At 52.3% G+C, this 19,896-nt stretch overlaps 1 protein-coding gene across 1 annotated transcript in view; it reads right to left on the minus strand.

Moving 5' to 3' along the window:
• The window catches only part of LOC146808655 (fish-egg lectin-like), a 134,073-nt gene that overhangs the window by 29,674 nt on the left and 84,503 nt on the right, over positions 1–19,896 (minus strand). The window lies entirely within an intron of this gene.

The raw sequence follows: 19,896 nt of genomic DNA on the forward strand, positions 1-19,896 counted from the left end.
TGGACAGATGAAGTCTTTTGGCGCAGATGTATCTGGCGCCCTTAAGGGGTTCTGTTACAGGGGTAGGGATGGAGAGGGCGACTAGGTCCTTTCTAGTCTGGGTCCTCCTACTACTGGGCAAGATCAGTGGGATTCACAGGGCACCTCACTCACTTAAGAGGCAGTACCTAAATCTTGTCACTCTTGGAGGCATAAGTCCCTGGCTAGGCCCTACCGCCTACACTCCTGGTGGATTCTTCCAGCTCTGCTTCACCCCAATGGCCAACTCACCACAAAAGTTTCCCTCCCACTCTTAAGTAGCCCTAGGTCAGGTGACCTCTAGCCAAGGCGGCAAAAGTAAAACCCCACCTCCCTTCTAGAAGGTTCCAGCATCTTCCAGGAGCTTCCCCACTCTACCTATGGAACAAAAAGGCGGGCTGGTGTCGCAACATTGTTGTGGGTCCCAGCCAGCTCCTGGCAGCTAGGGTGCTACTATGAAAAACGACCACCCTGCAGTAGCAGGGGTCTGTGGCAGCCATCTTGGGAGAAGTAAGCACCTGCACCTTAACACTACAAAAACGAAAAAAATCAGGGAAAAAGGGCCAAGTCCAACATAACCCCCTTCCAGCCGAAAGCCAGGGTAGACCAATCAATGCCTTGATGGTCTTCCCTGCTTGGGGCGAGAAAAGGTGGACGCAGGCCCGCAACGGCAGGAGCACCCGCAGGTTCTCCTCCGCTCTGGAACCCGATGGTTCCCTAACAAACCTTCCTGGACCAACGAAACCACCCCACTGGGGCTCCCTAGCTAGTTGTGGCCAGGACCGGCCCCTGGGCCGTCCAGATGTCTCTGGCCCGGGTGATCTCGCGGAGTGGGGGGCAGTAGCCCCAGGCCTGTAGTGCCCGTTGACCACTCCGGTCCTCCTCCTTGCAGTCCTAAACTGCCTCTGGTCCTTCCTCCTGGGGTCCACACCCTCACTCTCCTTCTGGGGTTCCTCACCCTACCCTGCGGGGCACCCTCAGACCACCACTGTCTCCTCAGTACAGGGCCTTGACCCTTCAACTGAGTCCTCAACCTAGGGTCTAAACCCTTAGGCTGCACCGGTGCCAGGGGTGAGACCTCCCTCCCCCTGCACCCCCTTCCAGATTTCAGCACCATCCTAACGGGAAAAGTACCCCTGGAAGTCAATTTCGTTGGGACCCTGTTAGCAGAGGCCCCACCCGCCAGGTCAGGCAACCCCTGAGCCTGGCACCCCAGCCCAGGACCTAAACCCTGAAACTGGGCCAACCCCAGAACCTCAGGAGCGCTGGTTACAGTCGCCCTGGGTCCTCCTGACACTAGGGGCTCCCCTGCACTGGATGGCACATCGGGACAGCCTAGGCTCCCAACCTGGGGCTCCCTTGCGGAACTCTCCAGGCCCTGAGACTGCGGTTGGGGCACCTCGGGACACCTCCCCGTCTCACGCCTTCCTATAGATAGGTCGTGAGGCCCTACAACCCTCTCTCCCTGGGACCTAGCTGGGCTATCTGCCACTTCTCCCACCTCGCTGGGTTGGGAGATCCCTGCACCACCCCCTTCAGGGTCACCCACCAATGCCTCCTCAGACACCCTGGTGATGTCATCCTGGGGTAAATAAACTTCTAGCTCCTGTGGAGCTTCCGGTATGCTGCCACCAGTGTCCTCACTGGACACATTCATCTGGAGGGCACGCAGCTCCAACTCCTTCATTCGAAGCTCGTGCGCCATCCTCCTCTCCTCCATTGCCCATTTCTTGTTCTCCCTTTCTTGTTCCAATCTGGCTAGTTCCCATCTTAATTGCCTCTCTTCCCTTCTGTCCTCATACTCCTTTGGAGACGCGCTCCTACTAGACCCTGTCCTACTACTGGCCCCAGAACGTCTCCCTGGGGGCACATTTTCAGACTCCTCTATGTTTACGATGTCTAGGACTTCTTGGGCGCTCTCCTCCTGAGGTGCCTCTGGCGCCTCCTGTCCCTCATCCCCTCTCCCTTCTGGGTGGGCTTCTACCCATGCCCTAATGGCGGTACGGAGTTCCGGCGCTTTGGCCCTCCGCATCCCAGGCACCCCCAACTCCTGCGCGAACTCCCTTAGTTGCTTCACTGTGTACCCCTCGAGGTCAGCTAACCGGGATTCCATTCTGGCAGGTGGGGACCTCGACTCTAAGGAGAAAATTCCTAGGGTGTAGGCAACAGTTAGTGGCCAACCAGGTTTCTTGCACTCTCTACCTAGACAGAGGAACTAATGATCCAGCAACAATGGTTTCTGAGCTGTGGAACAAAAAAAATGTAGGATAGGCGTTTAATTGTGGCACCCTTCGCCTCACGGAAGGGTGCTGTATGGTCACAAGTCCCAAGGATCCCACCGCTGGCCAACAATGTAGGAACCTGGGGTCACCAGGCCCTAAGGGCGGTAACGTGGCGCGAGCCGGTCGGGCAACCAGAGGGCTATGTGTTAAGCAACCATACACCACACGCTTCTCATGGACTAGAGTCACACACAATAAGGGACGCCACACCGTTTAAATTATGCAAATACTTCAAGTTTATCCAAGTATAGCTGGTCAGTTGCAGTTCAGGAAATAACAAGGTAATACATGAATCATAATACCATCGTTCAGTACATACGACACTCTTGGTGATATCTATGCAGTGCCTAACCTCGTTTATGTACCCACGCCCGCTGGTTAAATGCGGGAGATTCTAGCGCGGTGCGCGCTTATGTCACGTCTTTCCCTGAACCGGCCGTCTAACACAGCGTTATACTTGTAAGGGGGAACATTGGGTTCACCAACATGGCGCCTGTCGAACTGAGCGCCCCTCGTGACCACTGGCCCCTAGTACTGTGAAGCAAGGCATATAAAACACAGCGCTACGCGCAATCAGTTGCATGTGGAAACGTTTGCGTAGAACAATTATCACAACACGTTACTCATAATCAGTTGCATATCACCTTCGAGCAGAGCATATAACACAATGCGCTACTCGCATTCCTGGGCATGTAACTACGGTCGAGCAGAGCATATAACACAGTGCGCTACTCGCATCCCCTAGCAGGTAATTACTTTCGAGCAGAGCATATAACACAATGCGCTACTCGCATTCCTGGGCATGTAACTACGGTCGAGCAGAGCATATAACACAGTGCGCTACTCGCATCCCCTAGCAGGTAATTACTTTCGAGCAGAGCATATAACACAATGCGCTACTCGCATTCCTTGGCAGGTAATTTACTTTCGAGCAGAGCATATAACACAATGCGCTACTCGCATTCCTTGGCATGTAATTTACTTTCGAGCAGAGCATATAACACAATGCGCTACTCGCATTCCTTGGCATGTAATTTACTTTCGAGCAGAGCATATAACACAATGCGCTACTCGCATTCCTGGTCTCTCCGGCTGACGAAGCAGGGTCGGTGGCGTGAAGCGCCACACGAGGGTAATGTCAGTCAGTTCTTTGGGCGGCTTCCAGCGGGGAGGGTGACCGAACTTGAGGAGCGGGTCCCTATGCTCCGGTGCAGGTCACAGAGCACCGCGCTCAGTATTACAGAAGGGGGGACACGGACAGGATCCCTCGGCGGGGTCTCTCCGACGCGCAGGCAGGGGAGGGGACTCCCACGGAGGGGACAACCCGGGCCAAGTGCGGTGTGGTTTCCAGACCAGCAGGGGGCGCACCAGGGGGGATCTCGGCCTCCGGGCTTACCTCCGTCTCGGCGTCAGCAGGCGTCCGTCCTCACGACGTTGGGGGAACTCGGCCCCGACCTTGCGCCCTTCCTCACACGGCTGCGACAGCAGCGACGGGGCCCCGGACTTCGCCTGGGCCTCGCGACACAGCAGGGCACTCCTCCGGGCCTCCAGGCCGCGGCGGTGAGCGCGCTGGCTTCGTCTTCGCAGGGGGGGGCTCAAATTAAGGATGGGGATATGGTGCTCAGCGGAGCACGCTGCCGGGGGTCCCAGACCAGGGCAGGGAGCACGGGGGTCACAGCGCTAGTACCTGGTCGATCCCCGGTGTCTCGGCAATCGGCTTAGTATTTTGTTCAAAAGAGTAGCTTGGACACGCAGTCTCAGCTCTGGCATTCAAGGCTTACAGCTCGCTCTTGTCATGCAGTCTCAGTTCTTAAAGTTAGGTTTCAGTTCTCAGTGGACAGATGAAGTCTTTTGGCGCAGATGTATCTGGCGCCCTTAAGGGGTTCTGTTACAGGGGTAGGGATGGAGAGGGCGACTAGGTCCTTTCTAGTCAGGTTGGCAGAGAGTCTCTGGGTCCTCCTACTACTGGGCAAGATCAGTGGGATTCACAGGGCACCTCACTCACTTAAGAGGCAGTACCTAAATCCTGTCACTCTCGGAGGCATAAGTCCCTGGCTAGGCCCTACCGCCTACACTCCTGGTGGATTCTTCCAGCTCTGCTTCACCCCAATGGCCAACTCACCACAAAAGTTTCCCTCCCACTCTTAAGTAGCCCTAGGTCAGGTGACCTCTAGCCAAGGCGGCAAAAGTAAAACCCCACCTCCCTTCTAGAAGGTTCCAGCATCTTCCAGGAGCTTCCCCACTCTACCTATGGAACAAAAAGGCGGGCTGGTGTCGCAACATTGTTGTGGGTCCCAGCCAGCTCCTGGCAGCTAGGGTGCTACTATGAAAAACGACCACCCTGCAGTAGCAGGGGTCTGTGGCAGCCATCTTGGGAGAAGTAAGCACCTGCACCTTAACACTACAAAAACGAAAAAAATCAGGGAAAAAGGGCCAAGTCCAACATAACCCCCTTCCAGCCGAAAGCCAGGGTAGACCAATCAATGCCTTGATGGTCTTCCCTGCTTGGGGCGAGAAAAGGTGGACGCAGGCCCGCAACGGCAGGAGCACCCGCAGGTTCTCCTCCGCTCTGGAACCCGATGGTTCCCTAACAAACCTTCCTGGACCAACGAAACCACCCCACTGGGGCTCCCTAGCTAGTTGTGGCGAGGACCGGCCCCTGGGCCGTCCAGATGTCTCTGGCCCGGGTGATCTCGTGGAGTGGGGGGCAGTAGCCCCAGGCCTGTAGTGCCTGTTGACCACTCCGGTCCTCCTCCTTGCAGTCCTAAACTGCCTCTGGTCCTTCCTCCTGGGGTCCACACCCTCACTCTCCTTCTGGGGTTCCTCACCCTACCCTGCGGGGCACCCTCAGACCACCACTGTCTCCTCAGTACAGGGCCTTGACCCTTCAACTGAGTCCTCAACCTAGGGTCTAAACCCTTAGGCTGCACCGGTGCCAGGGGTGAGACCTCCCTCCCCCTGCACCCCCTTCCAGATTTCAGCACCCTCCTAACGGGAAAAGTACCCCTGGAAGTCAATTTCGGGGGGACCCTGTTAGCAGAGGCCCCACCCGCCAGGTCAGGCAACCCCTGAGCCTGGCACCCCAGCCCAGGACCTAAACCCTGAAACTGGGCCAACCCCAGAACCTCAGGAGCGCTGGTTACAGTCGCCCTGGGTCCTCCTGACACTAGGGGCTCCCCTGCACTGGATGGCACATCGGGACAGCCTAGGCTCCCAACCTGGGGCTCCCTTGCGGAACTCTCCAGGCCCTGAGACTGCAGTTGGGGCACCTCGGGACACCTCCCCGTCTCACGCCTTCCTATAGATAGGTCGTGAGGCCCTACAACCCTCTCTCCCTGGGACCTAGCTGGGCTATCTGCCACTTCTCCCACCTCGCTGGGTTGGGAGATCCCTGCACCACCCCCTTCAGGGTCACCCACCAATGCCTCCTCAGACACCCTGGTGATGTCATCCTGGGGTAAATAAACTTCTAGCTCCTGTGGAGCTTCCGGTATGCTGCCACCAGTGTCCTCACTGGACACATTCATCTGGAGGGCACGCAGCTCCAACTCCTTCATTCGAAGCTCGTGCGCCATCCTCCTCTCCTCCATTGCCCATTTCTTATTCTCCCTTTCTTGTTCCAATCTGGCTAGTTCCCATCTTAATTGCCTCTCTTCCCTTCTGTCCTCATACTCCTTTGGAGACGCGCTCCTACTAGACCCTGTCCTACTACTGGCCCCAGAACGTCTCCCTGGGGGCACATTTTCAGACTCCTCTATGTTTACGATGTCTAGGACTTCTTGGGCGCTCTCCTCCTGAGGTGCCTCTGGCGCCTCCTGTCCCTCATCCCCTCTCCCTTCTGGGTGGGCTTCTACCCATGCCCTAATGGCGGTACGGAGTTCCGGCGCTTTGGCCCTCCGCATCCCAGGCACCCCCAACTCCTGCGCGAACTCCCTTAGTTGCTTCACTGTGTACCCCTCGAGGTCAGCTAACCGGGATTCCATTCTGGCAGGTGGGGACCTCGACTCTAAGGAGAAAATTCCTAGGGTGTAGGCAACAGTTAGTGGCCAACCAGGTTTCTTGCACTCTCTACCTGGACAGTGGAACTAATGATCCAGCAACAATGGTTTCTGAGCTGTGGAACAAAAAAAATGTAGGATAGGCGTTTAATTGTGGCACCCTTCGCCTCACGAAAGGGTGCTGTATGGTCACAAGTCCCAAGGATCCCACCGCTGGCCAACAATGTAGGAACCTGGGGTCACCAGGCCCTAAGGGCGGTAACGTGGCGCGAGCCGGTCGGGCAACCAGAGGGCTATGTGTTAAGCAACCATACACCACACGCTTCTCATGGACTAGAGTCACACACAATAAGGGACGCCACACCGTTTAAATTATGCAAATACTTCAAGTTTATCCAAGTATAGCTGGTCAGTTGCAGTTCAGGAAATAACAAGGTAATACATGAATCATAATACCATCGTTCAGTACATACGACACTCTTGGTGATATCTATGCAGTGCCTAACCTCGTTTATGTACCCACGCCCGCTGGTTAAATGCGGGAGATTCTAGCGCGGTGCGCGCTTATGTCACGTCTTTCCCTGAACCGGCCGTCTAACACAGCGTTATACTTGTAAGGGGGAACATTGGGTTCACCAACATGGTGCCTGTCGAACTGAGCGCCCCTCGTGACCACTGGCCCCTAGTACTGTGAAGCAAGGCATATAAAACACAGCGCTACGCGCAATCAGTTGCATGTGGAAACGTTTGCGTAGAACAATTATCACAGCACGTTACTCGTAATCAGTTGCATATCATTACCTTCGAGCAGAGCATATAACACAATGCGCTACTCGCATTCCTGGGCATGTAACTACGGTCGAGCAGAGCATATAACACAGTGCGCTACTCGCATCCCCTAGCAGGTAATTACTTTCGAGCAGAGCATATAACACAGTGCGCTACTCGCATTCCTTGGCAGGTAATTTACTTTCGAGCAGAGCATATAACACAATGCGCTACTCGCATTCCTTGGCAGGTAATTTACTTTCGAGCATAGCATATAACACAATGCGCTACTCGCATTCCTTGGCATGTAATTTACTTTGGAGCAGAGCATATAACACAATGCGCTACTCGCATTCCTGGTCTCTCCGGCTGACGAAGCAGGGTCGGTGGCGTGAAGCGCCACACGAGGGTAATGTCAGTCAGTTCTTTGGGCGGCTTCCAGCGGGGAGGGTGACCGAACTTGAGGAGCGGGTCCCTATGCTCCGGTGCAGGTCACAGAGCACCGCGCTCAGTTTTACAGAAGGGGGGACACGGACAGGATCCCTCGGCGGGGTCTCTCCGACGCGCAGGCAGGGGAGGGGACTCCCACGGAGGGGACAACCCGGGCCAAGTGCGGTGTGGTTTCCAGACCAGCAGGGGGCGCACCAGGGGGGATCTCGGCCTCCGGGCTTACCTCCGTCTCGGCGTCAGCAGGCGTCCGTCCTCACGACGTTGGGGGAACTCGGCCCCGACCTTGCGCACTTCCTCAAACGGCTGCGACGGCAGCGACGGGGCCCCGGACTTCGCCTGGGCCTCGCGACACAGCAGGGCACTCCTCCAGGCCTCCAGGCCGCGGCGGTGAGCGTGCTGGCTTCGTCGTCGCAGGGGGGGGGCTCAAATTAAGGATGGGGATATGGTGCTCAGCGGAGCACGCTGCCGGGGGTCCCAGACCAGGGCAGGGAGCGCGGGGGTCACAGCGCTAGTACCTGGTCGATCCCCGGTGTCTCGGCAATCGGCTTAGTATTTTGTTCAAAAGAGTAGCTTGGACACGCAGTCTCAGCTCTGGCATTCAAGGCTTACAGCTCGCTCTTGTCATGCAGTCTCAGTTCTTAAAGTTAGGTTTCAGTTCTCAGTGGACAGATGAAGTCTTTTGGCGCAGATGTATCTGGCGCCCTTAAGGGGTTCTGTTACAGGGGTAGGGATGGAGAGGGCGACTAGGTCCTTCCTAGTCAGGTTGGCAGAGAGTCTCTGGGTCCTCCTACTACTGGGCAAGATCAGTGGGATTCACAGGGCACCTCACTCACTTAAGAGGCAGTACCTAAATCCTGTCACTCTCAGAGGCATAAGTCCCTGGCTAGGCCCTACCGCCTACACTCCTGGTGGATTCTTCCAGCTCTGCTTCACCCCAATGGCCAACTCACCACAAAAGTTTCCCTCCCACTCTTAAGTAGCCCTAGGTCAGGTGACCTCTAGCCAAGGCGGCAAAAGTAAAACCCCACCTCCCTTCTAGAAGGTTCCAGCATCTTCCAGGAGCTTCCCCACTCTACCTATGGGACAAAAAGGCGGGCTGGTGTCGCAACATTGTTGTGGGTCCCAGCCAGCTCCTGGCAGCTAGGGTGCTACTATGAAAAACGACCACCCTGCAGTAGCAGGGGTCTGTGGCAGCCATCTTGGGAGAAGTAAGCACCTGCACCTTAACACTACAAAAACGAAATAAATCAGGGAAAAAGGGCCAAGTCCAACATATTTCATTCACAAAATGTGGTCACAGTTTGCAGGCATACGTTTTTTAAATGAAATATTTTTTTACAAACTGACCTGTGAACGATTATGCCGGTTCACCGAATACTTAATCACAGGAGATTCCAGAATGACCTGCCTAATTAACATTCATTAGGGCCTATTTGTGACCCTCTTTGATTTAATGTAGTCATAGGGATGATGGCTTCAAGGAACAGACACACTCTTGATGGACGGAATGCAGAACAAATCAAAACATTCACCCCCAGTCAAGAGATCTAGGTTAAATCCGTCATTCTTTTGTTCACTATGCCCACTATGCCACCCCAGTTTAGACCTGGCCATATGAAAATCAGTCTTCATGGGAACAGTCCAGCCCGAACTGCCAAGCCAGGTCCTCCCTGGACTGGAAACAAGCATCCTAGGACCAGTTTCGGGGTTTCACCCCTCTTCAGCGAGGATAGCTTGATTCCAGTGGCACAGTGAGCCCAGGACCAACTTCTGGGCATACCTGGCGCACTTAGGGCAAGAAAGCAAAAGACACACAATTGATGGATGGAATGCAGAACAAATCAAACATTCACCCCCAGTCAAGAGATCTGGGTTAAATCCATCATTCTTTTGCTCACCATGCCACCCAAGTTTAGACCTGGCTATATGCAAATCAGTCTTGACCTTGTGCCTCATGGGAACAGTCAAGCCCGAACTGCCATGCCAGGTCCTCCCTGGACCAGAAACAAGCATCCTAGGACTGGTTTCGGGGTTTCACGGAACAGCACACTACCGTCCCTATGACTGCATTACAAAATGTGAAACTATTTTTAAAACAGCCCTCACTCCTTAAAGGAAGCAGTGGTGTTTAAAAAACAAAAGCTTTCTGTTTTGGTAAATGTCTTCCCCTGAGGTTACCAACATGATTCCGAAAGTGCATGGGTTCCTAAAGGTACCTATTGAAGAAATTCATAATGCACTATGCTTTATGCAAAACCCAATATTCGGGCCTGCTTAATTTGTCAGGCTTAAAATGAAAATTACACTTTTTTAACTTTCCTAACCCTCCGTTTGACAGCTGGTCACCAGTAGTGGTGACCGGCTGTCAAATATAACTTACTGTGTCGCTTCTCACACACAGGACCAGCAGGAACAATTCATAGAAGGACAAAATGCAAAAACAGGGAAAACACACAAACATTTTGTTTTGTTTTCAAAGAAGTCATACAAAAAAAAATCATCTTGTTTCAACCTACTGCTGATACTTCACATAACACACAAAATGTCGGGGGAAGATGGCGGCCGGCTAGGACGCCAGGTCGGGAGCTCCGAGTGACTGCCCCAGCGCGATAACAGGAAAACCTTAATAGTTATTTTGCCTTTCTCCTCTCTCTTCTCTCCAAGACGAATGAATTTAGCGAAAGAAATTCAACCAACGAAAACTGCCTTTTGTTCAGTTTCCTCTCTTGCAACGGCAACTCCCCTAGCTTTAGTTCCTACATTAACTGGGTCTCATACTAAAATTGTTAGACCTGTCCGGCCTGATCTACCCAACCCTCTAACAGTGTCTACGGTAGCTACTGATTCTACCATAATAGTCTTAGAAAGAGATAAGATGGAAAAATCTCAGAGTATCCCCACAGCCATGCAAGTTCAGACAAAGTTTACGTCAGATGGAGCAGCTGTCCCTCAATTGACTCCGTCAATAGATCAATCAAAACTACATCTTAGTGAGAACAGAGCTTCGGGGGATCAAATACAAATCTCGACACCTGGCTTAAATTCAACGGATCAGTTCCTTGAGAAGATGTTGGAGGAAATGAGGGCAAAATTTGCGGTATCAGAGATAAATCAGAGTAAAATCCGTGAGGTATGCGAAGCTTTAGATACCAAGATGATCGCACTGAACGATCGGGTTACTGAAGTTGAATCAGCAGTTGAGGGGCTCTCTAAAAAAGTAGAAAAAAACAAAAAAGACATAAGGGTCCTAAAAGAGAGCAAAAGGAGTACGAGTGAAAAATTGGAATCCTTGGAAAATCAGACGAGAAAAAATAATCTACGAATACTAAATGTCCCTGAAGGAAAAGAACGGGCAGATGTCAAGAAATTCATAGTGCAGCTACTCGAGGAACAATTTCCATGGACAAAAGAAATAGGCCTCGAGGACAACATTCAAAGAGTACATCGTGACCCCTTTGGTAGAAATAAAGAAAGAAAAAACCCAAGGAAAATCTTATTAAATTTTAAAACATACACCATCAAAGAGAGAATTCTGAGTGAGGCATTAAACAAGCATTGGCAATGCCAATCGGTCTCGCCATTAGGATCTTATATGTATTTAACTATGCAGCATAGTGACAGGGCTGGGTTTTAATACTCACTCACTAATTTGATCCAATTTTTGTGCTCGAAATGTCTGGCTTAGCTTCCCTTCCACCATTCTTACCTTGATTGAGCTAAGAATCTGGGGTGCATCTATGAACAGTGCAGCAGGTGCAGTGGCACCGGAGACCAGGAATGTTGGCTATCAAGCCCAACTAGGGCTGTGTTACTACAAACTGTGCAGAGCGGGTGGTTGGAGGGAGTATTTTCACTGTTTGCAGGAGGGCCCATTGACTCCTTGCTGTGCCACTGCTGAAAATTCAACATTAGGTTATTACACTGACGTCCACAGTGCTGACATAACCTCACACGTAGCTATGTGCTTAAGACCATTGAAAGCCTTAAACAAACAAAATGGTTCTATGAAAGAACACAGTCCGTCATCAGTCACGTTAGAAGACTAAAGCTGTGATGTCTTACTACCATATAGCAAACAGGTTTGCATTCCTAATTGCAAAGCTGTCCGTTCACAGGTGAGTAGGTGCAGTGTAATCACCTGTCTCTCCCATGCCTTTCTTGTTCTGCTCGGTCAAGCTTCTTAGGTCATGCGCCTAGATTTACTAGGATTGCGCAAGCACTTGTGCGCTGATACACAACGAACGCTGCATTTTTAGGCCTTTTTAATGGTCAGTAAATCGACTAAATGCTTTTTGTCGCTTTGCGCCCGGAGAACACCCATGCAAAGCGACTGTAAATAACTCAGTTGGGATGTTGGTGTGCCACTGTGTAGCTGGGTTGGCATGTAGTGTTAATGAGCTGCATAGGGCGAATGCTGCTCCAGGTGGGACATCCTACTTTTGCCTTCATTATGAGCAACAAAGCATGCATCAGGGTTGACTAAATTATGCGGCAAGAAAAGCCAAAAACAAGTAGGTTACAACCAGCGCCACTGGAATTATGTAATTTTGTAAATGCAGCATTTTCTGCATAATTAGGGATAATGGATTTACCACATTGACGCATAACTCTCCATTTACTAACTTGAAAATGTCAACAAAAACTAATTTTAGTTCGCACAGATGAAAAGTTTCCAAATAAACGAGAACACTTAGACCCAGAGAGACTCGTTACAGTTCTTTCACAGTCTCACCATTTCAAAACTGAAGCGTTTTCAATATGCTATACAATGAAGCCATAGTTCTTCCTTATTTATCTTATGCAACTAACAACCATTGGCAAAGCCAAAGCCCTGGCTTGTTGGAGGTGTAATGTCACTTGTTGTGGCATATATATGGATAGAATGACAGAAGCAGAAAAATACCAGTCAGGCGCCACACTAAGCTAGATATAGATTTTCAGCATACCGGTTTTTAAGCCACGTCCTTAATTACATCGACCACGCCCTTTTGAGAGACCCCCCCCCCCCAGTTTTTTTATCCTACTTAAAGCCCTGCATAACACCCTACCTCGGCCCCGACAGGTGGGCAAAGTATCCAACCCAGGTTTCTCTTTTACGTGTTTCTATGGTCTGTGCAAATCATCTCTCTACAAACCTGTAAATAGGTGCAACCATAAAACCTGCAGTTGCTACTGCACACCACGATATGAATGCCCCCCTAAACATTTAATTACAGCGCAACAAACTGAGTGGAACATTTTCCATCTGCCACAAAGGGGTGAGAGGTTGAGATGGCTCAGTGGATTTAAACCAACGGCTTCCAACCTCTCTCTCGCTCTCACTGGAAATTATTTTTTAAAACAGAGCTATGGTCTGGCTCAAACCACTGAAATTTGCCAGAAAAACACTTTACTGCCTCAGAAACTGCATGTAACAATTGCTTTATATAAGGAAACTACTGAGTTCTCTTCGCTATGATTGTACCAAGCTGCACATGTAAGGGCTTGCATCCTGGTTTTAGTTAATTATTAGCATATTACACTGTGCGAACCTAAGTGTATTTAAAATACATGCACTTTTAACTGTTTACAATGTTTACAGGTTTTTACAATGGGTTCAGAATTTCGCCAATCTGGTCTCACACCGGCGTCATGTTTAAGTGTATAGCAAGACATAATAAAACCACAAACAGCAATGACACCGGTGTCAGAGGGCTGCAGCAAATGACACACACCAGCCCAAGTGTGTATTCCTCTTGTTGTGTCCCCCTGCGTCGCCCTTCAATAACGACAGACACGGTAGGTACAGGGAGGCTTCTTTATTCTTGTCCTCCACCTTCAGTGTCCCTACTCTAACTGCCTCGTTTCCCTCTCCTAGCACCTCCCGTTCCCTCGCTCCACCCACGCTCCGCCCTCCCATCTACTAGACCGCACACTAGTACATCTCCCCCTTTGTTAACAGAACAAACTTACAAAATATTTACATCTCTTCAATCAGCCGACGTGGCTGGCGGATTGTCTGTCGTGGTCTGAGAGACCGGCCTTCTGGTACCGCAGTGGGGTTGCCTTCGCTTCGTTCCTCCGGGCCAGTAGCCGTCTCACCTCGTAGTTCAGTCTGTTCAGTTCTCGGAGGCTGGAGGCGTGACTCTAGCGCATCTTGCACAGCCGAGCTACATCTTTGAAAATGAGACACATTTCGAGTGATGCGCCTACTATCTGATTCTGCCGTCAGCATGGTTCCCTTTTGATGGGTGACTGTCAGCGGCTCTGCTCGAAACCTGCTGTCTGTTTTCTTACATTGCTCCTGCTTAACCACCACACAGTCTCCCTCTCGGAAAGAGAGCGATCGGGCTCGCCTCCGACCATCAGCATACGTCTTCATGCCCTCTTTGCGAGCCCTGTCAGTGGTCACCATTTCTTGATGGACGCGACCTGGGGACACGGGTCGTAATGCTCCTTCCCAGGTGGGTATTCGTGTCCGAATGGGCCGCCCCAGCATGAGTGTCGCTGGGCATTTGCCTGTGGTGGCATGTGGTGTCGTTCGGTATGATCGGAGCACGTCATTGAGGGCTGTTTGCATGTCTCTTCTATCAAGCACAGCCTGCTGGAATGTTCTCTTGAGGGTGGCCATGAACCTTTCAACAGTGCCGTTAGCCTGAGGCCATAGCGGTGTTATTCGCCGGTGTTGGATATCCATTAGTTTCATGAAGTCACTGAACTCTTGCCCATTGAACGGCGGGCCATTGTCCGTCTTCATTACTTTGGGTACTCCCCACGCTGCAAACACTTCGTCGAGGACGGCGAGCGTAGCAGTTGCTCCGGTGGAAGGGACAAATCGGGCAATGGGGAATCTCGAGTACTCATCAACAACCACCAGCACGTACTTGCCCGACTGCATTGGGCCGTAGAAGTCCATGGCTAGTTCCTGCCACACTCCCGATGGTAATGGTGTCATTTGGAGCGGAGCTGGAGGATCACCGCGCCCCACCACTTGGCACTGCGGACAGTCTTTGAGGGTACGTTCTACCATTTTGTCAAGGAACGGGAACCAGACACGTTCACGGAGGGCTCTCTTGGTTGCAACCACGCCTCGGTGGCTTTCATGGGCCAAGTTGATGACTCCTTGGCGCAGGTGCTGTGGGATGACAATCCGGTGGTCTCTCAGGAGCAGCCCTTCCGCTGTGACGGATAGTTCCTCGCTCACATTCTTAAATGCCTGTAGCTCTTGGCACTTCTCTGGGTCACTCTCCTCCGGTGCATCGTCCTGTCTCCACCGATGTGCTCGTACCCGGTGAATCACCCTTTGTAGCAGCTCATCCTGTGAGGTGGCTTGTTGGATGGCCTCCAGGGGAACAGCCGGCGGCCGTGCCTGGGCCACTACGAAGTGGATGTACTCCTCAGCTACGGACGGAGTGGGACGTTGGGTAGCTTCGGGGTGCCTTGACATGTAATCGGCTGGGTTGGCCGACTTCCCTGGTTTGTGGACAATGGTGAAAGTATATTCTTGCAGACGTAGTCCCCATCGTTCGATGCGGGGTGGCATTTTGGAGCGCGGGTTCCCAAAGATGGTGACGAGCGCTTGGTGGTCCGTCACCATGGTGAAGTGTTTTCCATATATGAACACGTGAAAGTGTTCGCAGGCCCATACTACCGCGAGGCTCTCTTTCTCGGGTTGGGAGTAAGCCTTCTCCGTGTCGGAGAGACTTCGGCTGGCATGGGCCACTATGTGACGCTGGTCAGTGTCCTTATCGTATTGGGCTAGGATGGCACCGAGACCGACGGGGCTGGTGTCCACTGTGATCTCAGTTTTCCGGTCTGGGCTGAAGTACGCCAGACTGTCGGCTCTTCCCACCGCTTTTTTGATGTCTCGAAATGCTCGCTCGCACTCCGGAGTCCACTCAAATGCCTGGCCTTGTTTGGTCAGTCTCCGGAGGGGGTGGCTGAGAGTGGCGTAGTCTTCGATGTACCGCGAGCAGTAGCTCGCCATCCCTAGGAAGGACCGCACGTCGCTGACATCCCGTGGACTCTTGGTATCATTCAGCGAGCTCACTTTGTCCGGGTCCGGCTTCATCCCTGCACCAGAGAAGACGTGCCCGAAGAATTTCAGCTTTTCTTGATGGAATTCGCACTTCTCTTTGTTGAGAGTTAAGTTTGCGTCCAAGAGCGCGTGGCAGACTCTGTCGAGGGCTGTGTCATGAGCTTGAATGTTCGCCCCATACACTAGGATGTCATCACTGTAATTCAGTGTGTTGGGGATGTGATGGATAGTCTGCCGGATGGCTTCTTGGAATATCTCGGCAGCTGATGATATCCCAAAGTTCAGCCTTTTATACCGGAACAGCCCCAGGTGCGTCGCGAACGTTGTGATGTACCGAGAATCTTCATGGAGTTCCAGTTGATGGTACCCTTTGTTGAGGTCGAGTTTGGAAAACACGCGCGCACCATTTAGTGCGGCTATCATGTCACTCAGATGGGGTCCTGGGTGGCGTTCTCTCTCGATGGCTGTGTTGGGCATGCGCATATCCACACAGAGTCGGACTTTCCCTGGAGTTCCTTTCTTCGGGACGATCACCACTGGCGATACCCACGGCGTGGGGCCCTCCGTACGCTCAATGATGTCGGCTGCCAGGAGGTCTTGCAGTTCATCTTCTACAGCCTGCTGAAGGTGAAAAGGAACCTTTCTGGGATGCTGGGCAACCGGTCGAACCTGTTCATCGATATGCAAGCGGATCTGGCCCCTATTCATTTTTCCGAGTCCTGTGAACAGTTTTGGGAACTTGCGGACGGTGTCACCGTCATCGGTGACGCGATATAGAATTTCAACCAGTCTTAGCCGTTCGGCCGTCGGGAGGCTGAGGAGACAGTCCGCTTCCGGCCCCTCGATGACATGTATCACCGCTGGGACTGATGTCGTTTGGTGCCTCAGTACGGTCGGGAATTTCCCAAGACACGGAAGTGGTTCTCTGGACATCCAGGTGTAGACACGGACGTGCGCAGGGTTCAGTCGGGGGCGAGGGTTCATCTTCCTGTATTCAGTCACTGGGATGTAGTTCAGCGACGCCCCGCTGTCCATCACGAACTTCGTGTTGTGGCCACCAACACTGATGTCCAAACGGGGGTATTTTTTGAGTTGGTCTGGGTCAGCGATCATGTTCGCGTACTCCACCGAATACTCTTGTTCGTCTGAAGATGACCCTGATTCACTAGATGGAGATCTCCTCGACCACCTGGACGACCGCGACTCCCTGCTGGAATGGGAGGACCTTGATGATGATTTCTGGCGGACATGTACTGCTCGTACATGGTGCCGGCGGGTGTCTCTTCTCGACGACTCAGGCGCGGTCTTGTCTTTGTCTTTCTCACGGCGGTATTCCCCGCACATAGCTTCAAAGTGATGACTCCGGCCGCACTTGCGGCATTGTTGCCCCATGGCCGGGCATGTCCCGCTGTGTGGAAAGTCATATCTACATCGGTAACACCGTCTCGCAGCCGATTTCTTTGCGTGATCGTGTCTCTTGCTCCTCCTTCCCGAGTCAGGTCGCCGATGTTCTGGGTAGCGGCGACGCGAAGATGGTCGGGCATGTCGCTCGCGCTCTTTCGACCCCCGGCGGGGACGACTAGTGCGCACTTGACACGCAAGCTCCTTGCGCTCCGTGCACCCTGACTCCATGGACTTGGCATGTTCCTCGGCCTGGTCGTGCACTCTTGTGAGTTCTTCTATTTCGTCCAGTGTGTGGGTCTTCTTTAGCAGTTTTCGTCGAAGTGTCTCCGACTGACAGCCGTCAATTACGCGCAAGCGTATGGCATCATCCGTTGAGAACCTTTCGAAGTCGCAGTGACGCGCTAGCCGCCGAAGCCGCGTAATGTAGGCGCCCATTATCTCATCTTTCTCTTGTCGCGCCCGCTGAAACACATACCTCTCATAGTCCACATTTTTCTTGTGTATGAATTTTTTATCGAGGGCTTCACGAACTTTGGCGTATGTTCCTGCATCTGCTGCGGGGATTTCCTTGATCATCTTGCTGACATCTTTCTCCACGAGATTGCGGAGTGCAATCAGCTGGTCCTCATCCCCGAGTACCTTGGAGCCTTTGATGTACTCCTCAAAGTCCTCTATCCATTCTTCCCAGCGAGGGCCCATACTGCTACCGACGACGAGCGCCAGAGGCTCCGGAGGGCGCAAATGCGACAGTCCCATGACGATTGGCTTCGCGTCCTGACGGGTCGGCGATCCATGGTTCGACATCATGTGCGCGATTCACCCCACTTCCGTCAGATCAGGCGGCTTCCCAAGTTCGTTGTGGCTTTGCTCGTGCTTGTTTGTTCACTTGCCTGTATTAGCTTGTGCTTATTCGCCTTGCATTGACGTTGGTTCGTGCTTGCTGTTTGTAATCTTCTTTCACCTTCGCTTTCGCTTGTGCTTGTTTGCTTTCACACTCGCAGTGGACTTTTGCTCGTGCTTGTTCGTTCACTCGCTTGCATTAGCTTGTGCTTGTCTGCAGTGGCTGGCTTGTGCTTGTTTGAAATTTTTCCTTTTTTTTTTTTTTCTGGGCGCCTGACTTTAAGATGGCCGCCTATTTATTTCAATGGGGATGTCCCTCCGAGGCTGCCTGACTTTAAGATGGCCGCCGGGTCACTGCACACGTGGGGGCCTCACACGAGGCTCAATCCTTGCTTTCTGCCTGCCGCAGCGTGTTGGAGCTTCACTCACCCACTCCTGGAGACTGCCGCTTGCACCAGGTAGGGAAGGCTTCACCGCTGCTCACACGTGTATTTTCTTATTTCATGCGCAGGGGGGGGGCTCTCATGTGTCGAGATTGCCTTCTACGGAGCACTTCTCTCGCGGGGGGGTTCCTCGAGCCGGATCTGGGCTTCCCCTTCTCCTCCGCGTTCACCTCTGTTATCTGCAGGCCCCGGGTCAGACTCCGGGTGCACCGCGTGTGTATCACTGCTCCCGCCGTCACCTGCCACCACTCGGTCTCCGGCGGGTCGTTCACGTCGTCGGGTCCGGGAGAGTCTGCTGCTCATCCCACCCTCGTCGCCAGCTGTCGTGTCCCCCTGCGTCGCCCTTCAATAACAACAGACACGGTAGGTACAGGGAGGCTTCTTTATTCTTGTCCTCCACCTTCAGTGTCCCTACTCTAACTGCCTCGTTTCCCTCTCCTAGCACCTCCCGTTCCCTCGCTCCACCCACGCTCCGCCCTCCCATCTACTAGACCGCACACTAGTACACCTCTGGGAAAGTGTCTGCCTTTTTCCCCGACGCGACGCATTCTTTGCATACATATAACATGTGATAACAACCGAACAGGAACCCCTGTGAAGTTTTAACTCGGTTTAATCCCCTTCCTTTTCGTAGGTGCCTCATACCACTGCCATGCAGCACCACCCACCCCGGTAAGCCCACGCTCCCAATAATAGCCCCTAGCTGTCCAGCTCAGTATCCCAGCATGGCCATTTGTAGCAATGCCATCTCTGAAGTACTTAGGTCCGTTCGACTCCTTGGCACGGGCCCCATGAGTGCGAATCTTCTCAAACGCCAGAAAAAGGCACACCTTGTTGTCGCACAAAAAGACAGAAAATGGAGATGATAAAAGCCACACTGCGACATCAGACGCAGGCATGGATTTGCAGAGCAAATTACGAGCAATATAACTTTTGAAGTGTAGATCTGGGGAGTGCCTGACCTGCTCTGTTTCTAAACAACAGTCCCATATTTTTAAATGAATACATTAAAACGTGACTGAAAAATAACACCGTTAGGCACACTGAATCCACATCTGTTGTAGCCTACAGCAGCTGTGGGAAAAAAACATTACTTACAGTCTCCGGGTTTGCAATAAGCTGCTTGCATTATGTTCGGACAGTCTGTTCAAAGTACACCAGCGGCACTTTCTTGTTTTGAAGATAATGTTAGATGTTGTCCAATAGTAACGCTCCAAATGGCCCTACCATTGCGCATAACCGAAAAGACCCGCAGTGCATGCTCTTGTAGCTAGCTGGCAGACACGTTACAAGGGAGGAGAAGTGCGTTCCAAGCCTCGTTCTGGGAAAAGAAATTTAATTGGTAAAAAATAAAGGAAGGGCTAGGCTATGTAGCGCGAATTCGACCTGGAGGTTTGGAAATTTATATGAGCACTACTTGCTTGCATCACACAAGAACAAATTCATTTGTGTGTATTTTTAGGCATTGTGATATTAAATAAATGGCCCAGGATTTCAAGATGCTGAGCCGATGCGAGACTCGAACTGGGTTCCCTACTTACTGCCCCCTCCCTGCCTATCTCCCTCATTCCTGGCTGACGTCAGGGCTCCCCGCACTGGTGTCTGACCCCCGGACAGCAGAAAAGTAAAACATCCTGGGTTGCCTTGCGAGGATGTATGATAGTACATCGCAAACC

This window comes from Triturus cristatus, chromosome 7 (assembly GCF_964204655.1).
Source record: "Triturus cristatus chromosome 7, aTriCri1.1, whole genome shotgun sequence".
Taxonomy (NCBI): domain Eukaryota; kingdom Metazoa; phylum Chordata; class Amphibia; order Caudata; family Salamandridae; genus Triturus; species Triturus cristatus.